General features: G+C 42.9%; 1 long non-coding RNA gene, 1 other non-coding gene and 1 pseudogene across 2 annotated transcripts; 1 reads left to right on the forward strand and 2 right to left on the reverse strand.

The window, feature by feature from the left end:
• Positions 1-628: 628 nt before the first annotated feature.
• On the reverse strand, positions 629-7,028 carry LOC116362124 (uncharacterized; annotated as a pseudogene).
• LOC116362126 (uncharacterized) lies at positions 2,289-3,106 on the reverse strand. Its single transcript, XR_004207693.1, has 3 exons — positions 3,092-3,106; positions 2,755-2,875; positions 2,289-2,438 (listed from the first exon to the last, which is right to left on the reverse strand). It is a non-coding gene; the product is annotated as an uncharacterized LOC116362126 (long non-coding RNA).
• A 10,246-nt stretch (positions 7,029-17,274) lies between the features above and the next one.
• trnat-ugu (transfer RNA threonine (anticodon UGU)) lies at positions 17,275-17,346 on the forward strand. The gene has a single exon. It is a non-coding gene; the product is annotated as a tRNA-Thr (tRNA).
• The last annotated feature ends 202 nt before the right edge of the window (positions 17,347-17,548 follow it).

Below are 17,548 nucleotides of genomic sequence, written 5' to 3' on the forward strand. Positions count from 1 at the left end.
ATTAGTTACCTGTAAACTACTTGTCATGTGTACGCCGTAACAAGTACAAACATTATCACATGCTGAAGTGGCCAAACGAGTTAAGATCTCAGGCAACGGGCGCAGTGAACAGCATTCTAGGAGTTCTTGGTTGACAAACATGGCTGCCATACTTTCTATACTAGATTTACATGGCTCCCTTGTACCGCATCATACTGTAAAACAAGTCAACCTGTTATTTAGACTAGATGATACGTTAACATTGATATATTTTACAAGCAAAGCTGGAATAAAGTTGTGAAGACCTTTATTTCTCAACACAAACATTGTTTAGATGCTTTTCAGACAACGCGGTTTAGAGTCGTTTGATGCAGCATACGTTCCAATGATACGCTGCAGGGACCACTCAGTGATAACAAGCATGTGATCATACGCGCCAGAATCTCCCATAAGTGTGAAATTGGGTGGAGATCTGGTGACAGACCGCACATGGCTCACATCGTTTTTAAGCATTGTGACCACTCGACCTATGGATGGGGGCATAGCCACGGTAGCCAAAGTAAATGGCCTGCCAAGCATGATAGGTTGCTAATTACTCAGGAACCCACCTGTGGAATAACACTTGTTTAGGCCCAAAACGACATGTTACCCATAATGATGAGATTCCACCGGAGGTCGGGAGTCGCGGTCCTCGTTGAGGGTGGCCCAGCAGTGGTCAAGCCCAGCGCTACCTTGGGATCAGGGGACGTGTCAGCTCCACCTCAAAGTGCAGAGGCTGTCTCAGGTACCTCACCACTGGATAGTCCTCCTCCTGGTGGAACGTGTTATACGAGGCGTCTGGAACACAGAACAAGACAACCGGGGGTCGTGGTCAGTGGGCACCATCGGAACTTGTCCATAAGAAATGCTCGTTTATCATATCCTGTTGTGCCCCAATGAACACACGCCATTTATAGCCAACACTATCCACCCCCACTAGAGGCTTCTGACAAATTCCCAAATCAGCTCCTCACCGTTACTACATAGCACACACCTGTAGATCTCAGAACGCAAGAGTATATATCACAAGGCTTACATTTTGGGAATGGTTTTGTAAAGGAGACCATCCAAGATTCTTTTAGAGGCTAGGGGTCAAGTTGAAATTCTGAATTTGTGCACGCTTACCCTGAGCGAGTCTCATTCTGACCATTAGTCGACCTGTCCCAGTCTCGGCAAAAGGCTCGTTGTCACGCGGCCTGGTCAGGAAGGCCAATGTGCGAGTGATGTTGGCCACATAGGAGCAGGAAACCTTTAACCTAAAAAAGAGGGATGTAAGCAACTTCAATAGGGGAAACGTCAAGCAGTGGAGTGGACACTGGTAGTAGAGGCACATTTTCCCTGTATACAAAGTATTGAGCAATTGAAGAAAAATAACCTTATGAAAGCTAATAGCTACAATTGTGATGCGTAATCCACTTACTGATATTCTCCTCTGAAGACGTCGTGGCATTCAGCTTCACCTCAAGTTCATCTGGCAAGGAGATTTCGTTCTCATACAGCATGACATTGTTGATAAACTATGTAGTAGAGGGGAATTGCTTATTACAGCCTGAAGAAGCAAACAGTCCGTAAATACACAGTACCCATCACCTCAGGGTAATAGTCATTTTACCTTCCTGGTGGTGCCACAGGAGTTCACAGTGAAGTGGAAGTAGGCGAAGCGATCGTCACTGTAGGTGGGACCACAGGCGGGGTCGCTCAGGGTCAGCTGACCGGGGTTCAGACCGGGAGCAGACTCCACCTTCACTGCCAGCGCAGTCATCGTTCCGTTAGAGAAACACTCTTGGAGGTGGGGGAGCAAAAGACAGGTAGCCATCAGACCTGGGTTCTGTATTTGTTACACTTATTGAGCTTGAACCAATGGAATAGCACCAAAAATGCAAACCATGCCCATCTGGCACTACCATTTAGACTCACGGTATTTGCAAGGAACCCAGGTTTGGTAACCATGTTAAACGACAATTTATCGTAAGTAATTGTTTGAGAACCAACCAGTCAGCGTTTTTGAGGAAAGCTGCAAGCCAGGGAAAAGTATTTGATGGTCATGTTGTTGTAAGGATTCAACAGAGCCACATCCAGTCTGCTCCTGACAGAGGACGAGTGAACCGACTGGGAACCAATGGGAGAGTTCATTAGTCCAATATTGTATGCATGTATACAGGGTAAGGAAAGCGAGGCTAGCTGCAGCAATTTAGGTTAACATGTTTTGGGAGAGCGTCGTACCTCAAACACTGCGTCCGGCGAAGAGAAGGGCAACGTGATGGTGAAGTCTGTGTCGCCCTCTGTTAAATACTGTTGAGCAAACTCATGGTTAAGCAGCCGCTTGCCAACCAAGACCACAAAAAAGGGCTCTTGGTTCCTGTAGTCCACAGTGATGTGGAAGTTCTCCTGATCACAGTTGCCAGTGACTGAGGGTGGCACTACAAGGACAAACAGGGTTGTGTTATTAATTAAGCACAAAAAACAGGAAGGTACTACTTGAACTTGTCCAAGAAGAAACCCTTGTTTAGATTGCAAAATGTTTGCTACGGTGGGACTGAATAAACACGATCCTGGCAAATCAGGAACAGGGAAACTGGGTCCAAATACTCTAAAGCTTAACATTCTTTGTAGAAAGACCGCATAGGAAAACCCTACAGTATGGCTAGTTGGTCTTTCACTGCCAATTTCCTTTCAGGGCAATCATTAACGAGAGGAAACCATTCAACAGTAGTTTGGCGTAGTCCAGAGGCATACCAATGTCCAGCAGTACAGCGTCCACAACGGCAGAGTGAGAGAAAGGAGCGTACTCTGGAAAGATGACCAGGCCGTAGATCAGCTGAAGAGTGAAGGTTGTGACACCTTGTTCCGCCCTTCTCTGTAGTGAAGTTAAAAGCATTGGTCAGCATTATTGTTGCAACAGAACTCTATTCAACATCAAGTGACAACTAAGTACATATGGGGACTATTAAAACAACACTTGAGTAAATGAGGGATACAAAGTACATTTGTGCCATTTATATTTTGTTGGTGGCCCACTTATTAGGGCATGAACAAATCACTGCGTGTGGCTTTGCATTTAACAGAAACACACCTCCTTAAAGACCACCGGGTCTGAGAAGGGCACCTCCATCCTGAAGGTCTTCAAGGTGTTGTCCGGGGATCTCTGCTCTTGAACATTGAAGCCCCTGGCGTTGCACTCTGCAACAGTTAGCACCATGGTGGGAAAGGTGATGTTCAGCAGCTCCACATCAAGGTTGAAGGTCCCCAACTCAAGCACAAACACTGCCTGCTCAGGAACTGTGTCTAAGGGCGTGTCTGTTCATTGGCAAACAAAGGAAAACATTTTGAAATGCGGTACAATGGAAGTTGAAAATGGACATTTGTTATTGGGTAAGTCCAGGTATTGCCTCCCCGTTTCAGTACATTTTCTGTTTTGTGCCTAATGAACAACCCAGGCATCCCAAATTACCATAGGCACTATTTAACTAAACCAGACTCACAGTTGCGAACTTGTGGAGGCCTGGCCATCGGAGGTGTTGTGATAGGGAAGAGGACTTTATAGCTGGTGTTCTCGTGTGCGACCTCCTCGATCCACAGCAACTCAAGCATGGGCTCAATGGTGTAAGTGACAAAGTACTGGTCATCCTGAATATGGCTCTGTAAGGGAGACGAGTGATGCAGTCAGGCTGTAATACACAATTTGAGTGCAAAAACAGGTAAATGTTCCTTATAAGCCAGAATGTTAAATACAATTATTCTACCACTTTTTGCCGCTCGTAATTTAAGACACAATATCCAAAGGAAAGTATTGGTTACCAGACTTTAGACAGCTGGTAGGTGTATGGTTGTCAACTTGCATTTTCAAAGCAACTGACACGCAAAGTAAACACTTGCTGTAAACAGCAGCCGAGTGTTGCTTGCATTCAGTTGACAGTGGCAAAGATACCGCCTCCCTAAAAAGTCAGGTAAACAATACTTCAGTGTGGATATTTGGTCTGAAATTTCAAGCGGCTAAAGGACAAACTGCAAAGACAAGAGGTAGAGTATGTTTAAGTGTAATTTTATGCAAAATTCTCACAATTTTGCAAACCATTGTATATTAGCCTGGTTAAGCAAACAATTGCTCAATAAGAAACGTTTTACACAAGACAACGTTTCTAGGAGTTTACCCATGAGAGATGGCAAAGGGTTACTGCAAAGCACTGACAACTGCTATAGTATAAAGGGCTCTACAAATAAGACTTAGAAATTAAAACAGGAACATTTTACTCATCCAATGCTGACCTTGAAGTTGCCGCCAACCGCCCCCACCGGAATTTCAACAATAATATGAGCCTCTGTGACTAAAACCGAGTAGTTTCTGGCAGCCATTTCCTCAGTGTCCAGCCTCTTAGCGTCAATTCCCATGTACACCTCCAACATGGTGAAGGCATCAGAGGAGAAAAGTGGGTCTATGTGCTTGGGCATGTACCAGGTGATCACTTCTGGAGTAAAGGCCACTGCCTCTGCAGTGACACAAGAAGCCAAGTGCACATCAAAACAGAACATTTTGCAACTGAAAACTGTGCCATTATTTGGAAAACATTTTCCCAACTGAACACTACATGAATGTCTTGTCTGGAGCCAATTAACTGGGCTTATAGGATCTTAAATTATTTCACACTCAACCTGGTGTTGGACAAACAGCCGTGGCATCTACTCGAGTAACCAGCCACTTCTGCTCAAAGAAGGTTGAGGTTGAGAGCACCCGCATCGGAACCCCAGCTACCTGTTCAGTAGGACACACCGTATTAACAATATGTTGCAGAGTTCAGGTAGGGCCACCGTTTCCAAATGTTTGCTCTACTGAACATGACCCAGTTCATGGAGGTCAGCTTACATTCTGGAGGTATGTCTCCTCTGCATTATGAGGGCTTCTTAACACCAGCCGTGTGAGAGTGTTGGCTATTGCATAGCCCTTCCTTTGGACCTCATCCACATTCATGACATTCTTGCTAGGACTAAAGACGACTGCTGTCATTTTGTATCCTGAAGCAACAGCCTGTCTCAGGAAATGGAAACATGAATTAAACAAAATTGTCAAACGCACATCCTGTCATTTTGTAGTGAAATTACAGAAACTGAAATATATAAACCTCAGCTCCCCTCCGGAAGTTGCCGCTCCTTGCTTTCGGGCCCCCAGTGGGCTGTTTGGGGATGGTTTGGATGTCTGGAAGAGTCCTTCTGACAGACACCTAGAGAAGAAAGGCCATTATTCCCTATGCATTTTCTCCCTCCCATACAAGAGGAAATCAAGGGCCAGTTCTCAATCTGTCCACTCGCCTCCTTAAATGCATTGAGAATAGGCCAAAATTCCTCACCTCTAAAGTTCTCCTATGTGCATTTTGAAGACACGAGTGGAATTGAGAGTCAAGACCTCTACGTTGTGTCGCAGAAGAAATGAAACACTGGACAGTTGTAGCTCTAGACAGATCATTTATACAGGCAGTACGACAAGTGGGACTGTAAACATGTCCATTGGGGCATGCTCTGCTCACTTGCCTCCATGTAGTTGCGGTCGCACAGAATCTCTCGGGAGGTCCAGGGGGTGTAGCTACAGGTTTTGCCCACTCTATAAACAGGGTCTTCAGTCATGTGGTTTCCTGGCAGCCTGAACTGCATGACCAAGCTGAACATCTTATCATCCTAAATGAAGGGGGAAGGGAAAAAAGCCTTCATTATATAGCAAAAAAACTAAATTCAGGTGACATTCATGCTGTGTTATAGACTGTGGCAAAATTGGCTATATGAATGCAGCTGCCACTGTATTGAAGCCACACTACAGGAGTAGAGCTCAATAGTTCACATCACTGCAGTCTGTATCAGAAAGTTGGCTGGCCCTCTGAAAGCCCTCCATAAACTTCTGCTGTACCTTACGTCATCATTAACTTAGAGGTAAGAGATACCAGACCAAGGGGTGGCTAACAATGGAGATCCTTTTGATATCCACAGAGTTAAGGAAAACTGCTTCAATGTTCCTGGAACCGGACTTCTAATAACCTCCATGCGCTAAATTGAAATATTAGCAGCTCTACGGCAACTCAGGCTTATTGAGGACCTTTTTACTGAAGAATGGGTTCAGTTATTTCATTTTTCCATCTAGTGATGCAAATATTGACTTTTATCTTTGTGTAGACAGGGCTCATCTGTAAAAGAGCCTGGTCTCAGCATGACTCCATGTCAAAGGTAAATAAAATGACATTGCTACAGTACGAGTTGCAAATGCAGTGACACTGAAAGGCAAACTGTCCATTTGAAGTACAAGCAAACACTACAGTTCTTAGGGTTACCATGTTTTGGGAAAAGCAGTTTTGAAGAGAAGCAAAAAACATGGCATTCCCCATGGGGTCAAATTTAAAGCTGAATCCACACTGAGTAGCAAGTCCAGGCGTCAGGTTTATGATTTGTGTGTCATCTGGAAGGGATGGAGATGGTGTGAACACAATAGTTGACAAGCAATATCAAGCCATGAATTATGAAAGGAGAGAAAGAGAATCATAAGAGGCAAACTCACTGAAGACAGTGTCAACCTCTTCAAAAAGAGGAGCGACACTCAAACGAATAACGTTACCAAGGCATTCAGCGTTGAGGTCATCTGGAATAGGAAAGGTTAGTTTAAAAAAAAAATCTTGTCAAACACTTAGTGCTTAAATTTGCAAGGTGCAAAATGCATACTTATAGAAGGTGTCTGTTGTGCTTGTATGCCCACAGCTGCCATCAATAGGCAAAACAACCTGTAAGGCATTTGACAAATTATTATGATTAAAAGGAGGAAGAACACAACTCAAATGTTTGTGTCGCATAAGACTCTCCCAGGCCTGCTACTACTTACCCTGAGCTAAGGAAAATAATCATTGTAGAACAGATTTGTTCTGATAAAATACCCAGCTACAGAACCTGATATTTGACCCAAAGTGTGCAGCCTACAGCCCAGGGGTGTGCAACTTTTACCCTATGACAAAGGCTTCCCACACTCAGTCACCTGAACCCCAAAGGGCTGCACATTTTCTTTTTATTCCCCTAGCCCTACAAAGCTGATTCAAATAATCATCCAGCTTTGTTAATCTGAATCAGCTGTGTAGTGTTAGGACAAAAACCTAAATGTAAGGCTACTGTTCAATTTTAGAAGGGTGCTCCGCCCTCACCGCTTTTATCCATTCATGTCAGGGGCCATGGACCGGTGCACCTCGGCTCAGGTTAATAGAACTCCCTCATTAGCAGCACAACAGCCTTTCACAGGTGAAAAGCATAATTACCCAACCGTCTACAATTGTAGCCCAGACAGAGAGAAAGATATTGGCCTCTATGGTGAACTTGCTCTGAAATGCCGACATCCAGACACTGGTAAGAACTAGCTAGCTAAGTACCACTTGATGATTCCAAGACGGATCAACAAAATGGCGGACGGAAGACGGTGGTGCGGCAGGTGCCGCTTCTCATTCGAATGCTGTAATTTTATCTAAACCATCAGGTGTACGCCGATCCCAGCTAAGTAACTCATGCAAAGAGTTAAAGCACAATTATGTGTTTTATCTCCAGTACTCTGCCATGATTGTCAGTTATGTAGCTGCTCTACTGATAATCTCAGTGCGTCCTTGCTGGGATGACACAATCAGTCTACTACCGGAGAATATCAACACCAAACACATTGGTTCACCGTTCCACGGGAGCGGACAGTACACAGCATACCATAATGTTCTGAATAATGGCCAAGTCTACCTCGCTCCTTATTCTACTGAACCGCTTAGGCGTAACAAACACAAGTCCAACATTTATCGGAAACTGTTAAACTACATGTTCGCTACCCTCCTGCTCTCCGGGGATGTACAACTCAATCCTGGGCCCAATATCACCGAGCCAGTGATACGCACCGGAGTGGAGAGCGGTGGATGGCCTCGTCCACTGGTCGTCGCCGCAGTGGAGGTGGGTGAGTGCTATGGTCCTATGGTTTCTCTCGACTCACCCGGTTCCAGGATAGATTTTGACTCTTCAAACATACCAGAGTCGCTATATGCGATCCCTGACTCTGCTTCTGGTACGCAAGCTATTTTAATTAGTTCCCCGCATCCAGTGCAGGCGGGAGGGATTGTTAATTGCGCTACCGAACTGCCCCTAATCAAAACGAAACAAAACGGCCTAAACCCAGCCGTCAGAAAACACAGAAAATGTTACTTTTTTTCAATGTGTCAATCACTCTCGAGTCATCTGGGACCCACGAGCTAAGCCCAAGGGACTACTAGGGGGGCACTTGAACATTCGTAGTGTCATTCCAAAAAGTGATCAAATTCAACATCTACTCACAGACTCCAACCTTGACTTTCTCTGCCTCTCAGAGACATGGCTTCATAAACACTCTCCATGTGCTGCTTTGGTTGTGCCTGGCTACAAAGTTTTCAGGAGAGACAGGATTGAGGGAAGAGGAGGGGGTGTGATGATTTACATTAAAGAACATATCCGATGTAAACAAATTGAGTGGTCATGTGATAATGAACTAGAATGTATCGGCCTGAACGTTACACTGTCTCCCCAAATGTCTTTTACCCTCATTGGAATGTATAGGCCACCTTCCACCAAAAGTGTGTTTTTTGATCAGTTTAATACCATGCTTAGGGAATGTGATTTTGGGAAAGAGGTCATCTTAATGGGAGATTTTAACATTAATTATGAAGACAAGTGTTGTAGGAAAACCCTCAAACGGATCACTAATACCTTTGACCTTACACAGCTAGTTAAAGGGCCAACCAGGGTAACTTGTTGCTCTAAAACACAGATTGATTTGGTGTTCAGTAATAAACCAGAGAGAGTGACTAAATCATTCAATATGGTTAATGGGCTGTCTGATCATAATCTGACACTTATAGCCAGAAAGCTGTCTAAGAGCAGGTTTAACCTCTCTACTGTTAGAAAGCCGGATCAACTCAGAATACCTAAGAGTGAATTAAATAATTTTGAAAAAGCAATTAAGGGAATAAACTGGAATGATCTCATGTCCTATACAGACGTGGAAGCTGATAGTCAGGTTTTTCTATCCACAATCCAGACTACAATAAATGGCTTCCTAAAGAAAATCAAATCCAAACCTGGCCAAAAGAGCACTCTTCCTTGGCTAAATGGAGAAATCTGGAAATTGATGAAAGAACGAGATTATGCTCTAAAAATAGCCCAAAAATTAAATTAGAGCATGACAGACGTAGGTTTACCATGTTGAGAAATAAGGTGATGAAAGAAATCAGACAGGCCAAGGCAAACTTTTTTATTAACATAATTGGCGAAGCAAAGGGAAATTCTAAATTGATATGGGAGAATCTAAAAAAGTTAACAGGGAAAGACCATAGTAACACTGCAAAAAGACTAGAAATCATGGTGAATAACAATCTAACACAGGATGCAGTCGAAATAGCAATAGCCTTCAATTCCTACTTTATTGACTCTGTCAGGGTACTGACACAGAACCCCTCCACTTGTTTCTTGGGCTCAGTGCTAGTGAATGACACTCAACCTGTCTTCATCATAAGGGAGGTTTCTGAGTCAAAGGTGAACAAGGTGATTAGCTCACTAAAGAACTCTAAAGCCAAAGATGTGTTTGGGATGGACTCTACCTTTCTTAAAAACTACAAAGAGTCACTCATTGGCCCCATTACTAAGGTCACCAACACATCTATTGGTCTCGGTGTGTTTCCAAGGGTATGGAAGTCGGCCATAATAACGGCCATCTTTAAATCAGGAGACCCTGCTAACATGAGTAACTACAGGCCCATTAGTATATTACCTGTGGTGTCAAAGGTTGTTGAAAAGTGTGTAGCAGAACAACTGATTGCCCACCTCAACAACAGCCCCTTCACATTACACTCCATGCAGTTTGGCTTCAGAGCGAAACACTCCACAGAAACGGCCAACTGCTTTCTTCTGGAAAATGTGAAGTCCAAGATGGACAAAGGGGGTGCTGTTGGGGCTGTGTTTCTGGACCTAAGGCTTTTGATACTGTTAACCATGAGATTCTCATCACAAAATTGTCCAAGTTCAACTTTTCCCCTGATGCCTTGAGATGGATGAAATCATACCTTGAAGGCAGAACTCAGTGTGTCAGAGTGAGCAATGAGCTGTCGCCCACTCGTAGCTATGATGTGGGCGTGCCCCAAGGGTCAATACTGGGGCCCCTCCTGTTCAGCCTGTACATTAATGATCTGCCTTCTGTCTGTACTGGGTCTGAAGTTCAAATGTATGCAGATGATACAGTGATATATGTGCATGCAAAGAGCAAACAACAAGCTGCACAAGAACTCACTACTGTAATGGTCCAGGTTACAAAGTGGCTCAGTGACTCGTGTTTGCATCTCAATGTGAAAAAAACTGTTTGCATGTTCTTCACAAAGAGGGCAACAGATGCTACTGAGCCAGATGTCTATGTGTCAGGGGAGAAGCTCCAGGTGGTATCCGATTTTAAGTACGTTGGCATCATACTTGATTCCAACCTCTCTTTTAAAAAGCATGTGAAAAAGGTAATTCAAATAACCAAATTCAACCTAGCTAATTTCCGATTTATACGAAATTGTTTGACTACAGAGGTAGCAAAACTGTACTTCAAATCTATGATACTCCCCCACTTAACATACTGCTTGACTAGTTGGGCCCAAGCTTGCTGTACAACATTAAAACCTATTCAGTCTGTCTACAAACAGGCTCTCAAAGTGCTTGATAGGAAGCCCAATAGCCATCATCATTGTCACATACTTAGAAAGCATGAGCTCTTGAGTTGGGAAAATCTTGTGCAATACACCGACGCATGTCTTGTATTCAAGATCCTCAATGGCCTGGCTCCCCCTCCACTCAATATTTTTGTTAAACAGAAAACCCAGACATATGGCAGCAGATCCACAAGGTCTGCCATGAGAGGTGACTGTATAGTTCCCCTAAGGAAAAGCACCTTTAGTAAATCTGCATTCTCTGTGAGAGCTTCCCATGTCTGGAATACACTGCCATCAGACACACATAACTGCACCACATATCACACTTTTACAAAATGCTTGAAGACATGGCTAAAGGTCAATCAGATTTGTGAACATGGTCCCTAGCTGTGTGTTGCCACTCCATGTTGTCTGTTGTCTGTAGCTTGTGAGGTGTGGAAACACTTTGTTGCTTTTATGAATTTTGTCTTGCTGCTTTTTGTTTTATGCTGCTCTGTCTGTATGCTACGTCTTGCTTGTCCTATGTTGCTCTGTCTGTCTGTATGCTATGTCTTGCTTGTTCTATGTTGCTATTGTCTATATTGTAATTGTTTTTAATAACCTGCCCAGGGACTGCGGTTGAAAATTTGCCGGTTGGCTAAAACCGGCACTTTTACTGAAATGTTGATTAATGTGCACTGTCCCTGTAAAAATAAACTCAAACTCTAATGGCCAAAATGCTGCATTTCATGCACTTTCACAATTTGAATGTAGTCAACTGGGTGGGACTACCAACTTCATTTGGCTGAGCCCTACTGGTGACCCTGTTGAAGTCTTGTCCAATCGGGTCATCAGAAGGGCTCAGACAATTGTGAAGAAGAAATGTTACTACTTTAATGTGAAGATAGCCTCAATGGCGCTGCCCATGCTGTCACAGACACTATATTGGCACAGATACATAGATGAGTCTTTTATCTTCTTATGGCTTCTTATTATCTTCTTGTCCAGAGGTGCCCAGAGTAAACTGCCTGCTACTCAGTCCCAGAAGCTAAGATATGCATATTATTAGTATATTTGGATAGAAAACCCTCTGAAGGTTCTAAAACCGTTTGAATGATGTCTGTGAGTAGAACAGAACACATATGGCAGGCAGAAACCTGAGAAAGAAATCCAACCAGGAAGTGGGAAATCTGAGGTTGGTCGTTTTTCAACTCATTCCCTATTGAAGACACAGTGGGATATTGGTCATGTTGCACTTCCTAGATGTCAACAATCTTTAGAACCTTGTTTGATGCTTCTACTGTGAGGTGAGGGCGAATGAGAGGGGAATGAGTCAGAGGTCTGGCAGAATGCCTTGAGCTCGTGACGCTCGTTCACATGAGAGCGAGCTCTGTTCCATCGCAATTCTACAGACAAAGGAATTCTCCGGTTGGAACATTATTGAAGATGTATTTTAACAACATCCTAAAGATTGATTCTATACATCGTTTGACATGTTTCTACGGACTGTAACGGAACCTTTTGACATTTCGTCTGCTCCTAATGAACACGCTTCGTGAGATTGGATTTGTTTACAAAACTCGCTAACAAAAGTAGCTATTTGGACATAAATGATCGAACAAAACAAACATTTATTGTGGAACTGGGATTCCTGGGATTGATGAAGATGAAGATCATCTAAGGTAAGTGAATATTTATAATGTTATTTCTGACTTCTGTTGACCTCTTTTTGGCCTGTTTGGGCTCTGAGCGCCGTAGTCAGATTATTGCATGGTTTGCTTTTCCGTAAAGGTTTTTTGAAATCCGACACAGCGGTTGCATTAAGCAGAAATATATCTTTAATTCTGTGCATAACAATTTTATTTTCATCTACATTTATTATGAGTATTTCTGTAAACTGATGTGGCTCTCTGCAAAATCACCGGATGTTTTTGGAACTACTGAACATAACGCTCCAACGTATACTGAGATTCTTTTGATATAAATATGAACTTTATCGAACAAAACATACATGTATTGTGTAACATGAAGTCCTATGAGTGTCATCTGATGAAGATCATCAAAGGTTAGTGATTAATTTTATCTCTATTTCTGATTTTTGTGACTCCTCTCTTTGGCTGGAAAAATGAGTGTGTTTTTCTGTGACTTGGCTCTGACCAAACATAATCGTTTGTGGTGCTTTCGCCGTAAAGCCTATTTGAAATCGGGCACTGTGGTGGCATTAACAAGAAGTGTATTTTTAAAATGGTGTGAAATACTTGTATGTCTGAGGAATTTTAATTATGAGATTTCTGTTCTTTTGAATTTGGCGCCCTGCACTTTCACTGGCTGTTGTCATATCGATCAGCCCTAAGAAGATTTATCTATCTCTGAGGCAAGACAATTGTCATTCAGGATTAAAAGGTGACTGCACTTCCTCATTTGGCCTTAGCTGTGTTCGAATACTCGTACTAACTGTACTGTTTGTGACATGAATTGAGTATTTAGTATGCTTATTGGTCATAGTATACCTGTATAAATATATCATAGTATACCTCTACCTCTGGCCCTTCTTTGGACAGATGAGCTTCAATGCCATACAACTCTCCTTCCGTGGCCTCCAACTGCTCTTAAATGCAAGTAAAACTAAATGCATGCTCTTCAACCGATCGCTGCCCGCACCTGTACGCCCGTCCAGCATCACTACTCTGGACGGTTCTGACTTAGAATATGTGGACTACAAATACCTAGGTGTCTGGTTAGACTGTAAACTCTCCTTCCAGACTCACATTAAGCATCTCCAATCCAAAGGCCCCATTTACTACCCACCACTGCAACCTATATGCTCTCGTTGGCTGGACCTCGCTTCATACTCGTCGCCAAACCCACTGGCTCCAGGTCATCTACAAGTCTCTGCTAGGTAAAGCCCCGCCTTATCTCATCTCACTGGTCACCATAGCAGCACCGACCCATAGCACAAGCTCCAACAGGAGAATCTCACTGGTCACCCCCAAAGCCAATTTTTCCTTTGGCCGCCTTTACTTCCAGTTCTCTGCTGCAAATGACTGGAACAAACTGCGAAAATCACTGAAGCTGGAGACTCAGATCTCCCTCACTAAGCTTTAAGCACCAGCTGTCAGAACAGCTCACAGATCACTGCACCTGTACATAGCCCACCTGTAAATAGCCCATCCAACTACCTCATCCCCTTGCTGTATTTATTTATTTATCTTGCTCCTTTGCACCCCAGTATCTCTACTTGCACATTCATCTTCTGCACATCTACCATTCCAGTGTTTAATTGCTATATTGTAATTACTTCGCCACCATGGCCTATTTATTGCCTTACCTCCCTTATCCTTTCCTTATTTGCACACACTGTATATAGACTTTTTCTACTGTATGTTTGTTTATTCCATCTGTAACTCTGTGTTGTTGTATGTGTCGAACTGCTTTGCTTTATCTTGGCCAGGTTGCAGTTGTAAATGAGAGCTTGTTCTCAACTAGCCTAACTGGTTAAATGAAGGTGAAATAAAATAGAAATAAAAAAATACTATGGATATATTTAGTATGCCAAATGTTCCAGGATGTCGTACTAAATTCGCCAAAATATGAGGAATACACGAAGAGGACACTGTTTCCGTACTTTAGGGCCAATAATGCAATTCTTCAGGAAATGGGAAATTTCCAGATTTGTTGAAAATGGCGGAAAATATGCAGTCGAAGTACGAGAGCGGATACAAATTCATTGCTTTAACTAATTATGACAAATATTAAGTAAATGTTGAGCAATGTAATAAAGTAATTACTTTTTAAATAAGTTAACTTACACGTTATATTGGCTGACAATTTGTTAGCTACACTGGTCTTACGAACCACATAGCGTATCAGTACAGCAGTATGTACCGGTATGTTGTTAGCTAGATACCTAACGTTAGTTGGCTACTTATAGATAAAACTTGACAGTATAATAACTATAGGCTATCTAACTAACTACCCAATGTTTGACGTGATTATTCCCGTCATTCTGAGCTTAGCTAAATGGTATAGTCATTGTGCGTTCTCAATGGACATTCGGGTGCTTTTGTAAATTCGCTCTGGCTGTCTACTCTGCTCTGAATTTACAAACAGACAATCTGACAAAGCTCTGAATTCATGAGCGCATTCTGGAACTCCTGATTGAATTTAAGAACACACCTGAAGTCGTATAATGTCTAACCAGTCATTTGTTATGCTAGATAGCTAGCAAGAGGTTGCATAGCAACAGCATCACCTTCCGGTAGACGGGTGAAAAGCTAGAACGCGCAATTGAAAGCATACTGTTCGTTTACAGTATACTAAAATGAACTAATAATATATAGTATTCAGTATATACTCATTAAGTATGTAGTATACAGTATGTTAGTGTGGGTATTCGAGCACAGCTCTTGTTTTTCATCAATGCTCATTAAGAAATGCTAGCGGCCATGACTGAAGGCAAACAAGAATTGTCTTGGGGGTGTGGTTTGATGTGGGTGTTTCTTGGATGTGTTTTTACCATTCAATTGCAATAAACAAGTGCAGTAGTGAATACGTAAGGTTGCTATGCAACCTCTTGCTAGATAGTTAGCATAACAAATGACTAGTTAGACATTTTACGACTTCAGGTGTATTCTTCAATTCAATCTGGAGAACCAGATGGGCATGGTTTGCATATTTGGTGCTATTCCATTGGTTCTACTGTGCTCGGCAAGCTCAATTAAGTGTAACAAATACAGAACCCAGGTCTGATGGCTACCTGTCTTTTGATCCCCCACCTCCAAGAGTGTTAATCAAACGGAACGATGACTGCGCTGGCAGTGAAGGTGGAGTCTGCTCCCGGTCTGAACCCCGGTCAGCTGACCCTGAGCGACCCCGCCTGTGGTCCCACCTACAGTGACGATCGCTTCGCCTACTTCCACTTCACTGTGAACTCCTGTGGCACCACCAGGAAGGTAAAATGACCATTACCCTGAGGTGATGGGTACTGTGTATTTACGGACTGTTTGCTTCTGTAGGCTGTAATAAGCAATTCCCCTCTACTACAGAGTTGATCAACAATTCATGCTGTATGAGTGCATTACGCATCACAATTGTAGCTATTAGCTGTTATAGGGTGTTTTTTTTCTTTCACCAATTGCTCAATACTTTGTATACAGGGAAAATGTGCCTCTACAATCAGTGTGTCCACTCCACTGCTTGAAGTTTCCCCTATTGAAGTTGCATACTCTTTTAAGGTTAAAGGTTTCCTGCTACTATGTGGTCAACATCACTCGCACATTGGCCTTCCTGACCAGGCCGCGTGACAACGAGCCTTTTGTCACCTTGTGACACACACTGAAAAGCTCAAACCTTGCTTGCATTTCCAGACCATATATTTCACTCTTGTGGGGGGGGGAAAGAGGGCACATCCTACGTTCATACTTATGACAACTTCATGGACTAGGGCCTTTTATTTATCACCCTAATAATGTTGTGTCTTTTTATTGGACTAAATGCAGTTTGTTAGTGCTTCCCTGCCCTGCCCAGATCAAATCAAATAATGGACAATGCGTTTACCTCAATCTAGGCAGTGCATTCAGCATTTGTTTTTAGGCTAGGATACTGTCAATGTCTGTAGTCCATTAGGGCCCTGTAAAATCCCTTCATTGTTTTGCCTGATTGCCCCCCCCCCAAGGTTTTTGCTCTCATAAGTACACCTTTTTCATAGAACATCTAATCGTGTTATATTTCTATGTCCACGACAACATTTTCCCAACAGATGTCAAAGAAAAGCTCTCACACACACACACACACACACACACACACACACACACAGCAAGGATGGAGTGACAAAGTGTGGTGCTTAAAGACACACAGAGCCTGCAAAGGTATTACCATAATCTCTAGGCTGTGCCAAGTTCAACGAGATGCCCCGCTTGACCGTAGCTCGCTCGGTCTAAGCACAGTTACCATGAGAAAAAGTAGGCCCAAAATGAAGTCTGGCCCTAAATGTCATTTGCTTTTTGGTGACAGTGAGAGAACCGTTAGGGTGAGAAGCACAATTCGACCTCAGGTACATTCCTGAGGTCCTCCCGATCTGTGCAAGCCTAACCTTGACCGTGTAGTATTAACCCTTAACAGTTAAAAGAAGGTGTCTACCTCAAACAGTTTTCACTGACTTCTCTCCCATTAGGAATACATTGCCTGCAACCCTAAATTCAACCTGAAGCCTATGTGGGTTATGAATGCCGTATGAACCTGTATTCGATGACAATCCATTGCTGCTATCATTTCATTGTAGTTTCAATGGAGTGGTGTATATAAAAAGTACATTGTATTAATATTGCATTTTATCTGCAAATAAAATTGGATCGAAGCTCAGAGGGGGAGTGCATGCTATTTTAGTATGAGGTCCTTGGTTCAATCCCAAGGTTCTCCACTGAGTATTTGTGTGCCAAATTCACATTACACAACTCCTACTTTCCAGAATGTTGAAATTCTCACAGGAAACAGAGATGTTATTTGTGTGCCAAATTCACATTACACAACTACTACTTTCCTGAATATTGATAAATATCTTGCAGCATAGAGTGGCATGGTGGCCAAGCGGTAAGGTGTCAGTCTTGTAAACCGAAGATCATGGGTTCAAATCCCATCCGTGCCTTACTGAAAGATAGCTGGTACCATGGGAAGGTTCTTTCACTGGAGGACTTTGAAGAAAAAAAAAAAGTTCTCAAAATGGCAACCCTGCTATTATATAGTAAGGGGATGTACCTCTACGGTAGAGCTAATACTTGAAATGCATGCGCTCTGAAGTTAATCCCCAAATTTTCTGACGAGTATATTTAGTTGTGAAATTAGCTTTT

Source organism: Oncorhynchus kisutch, unplaced genomic scaffold (assembly GCF_002021735.2).
Source record: "Oncorhynchus kisutch isolate 150728-3 unplaced genomic scaffold, Okis_V2 scaffold795, whole genome shotgun sequence".
Lineage (NCBI taxonomy): Eukaryota > Metazoa > Chordata > Actinopteri > Salmoniformes > Salmonidae > Oncorhynchus > Oncorhynchus kisutch.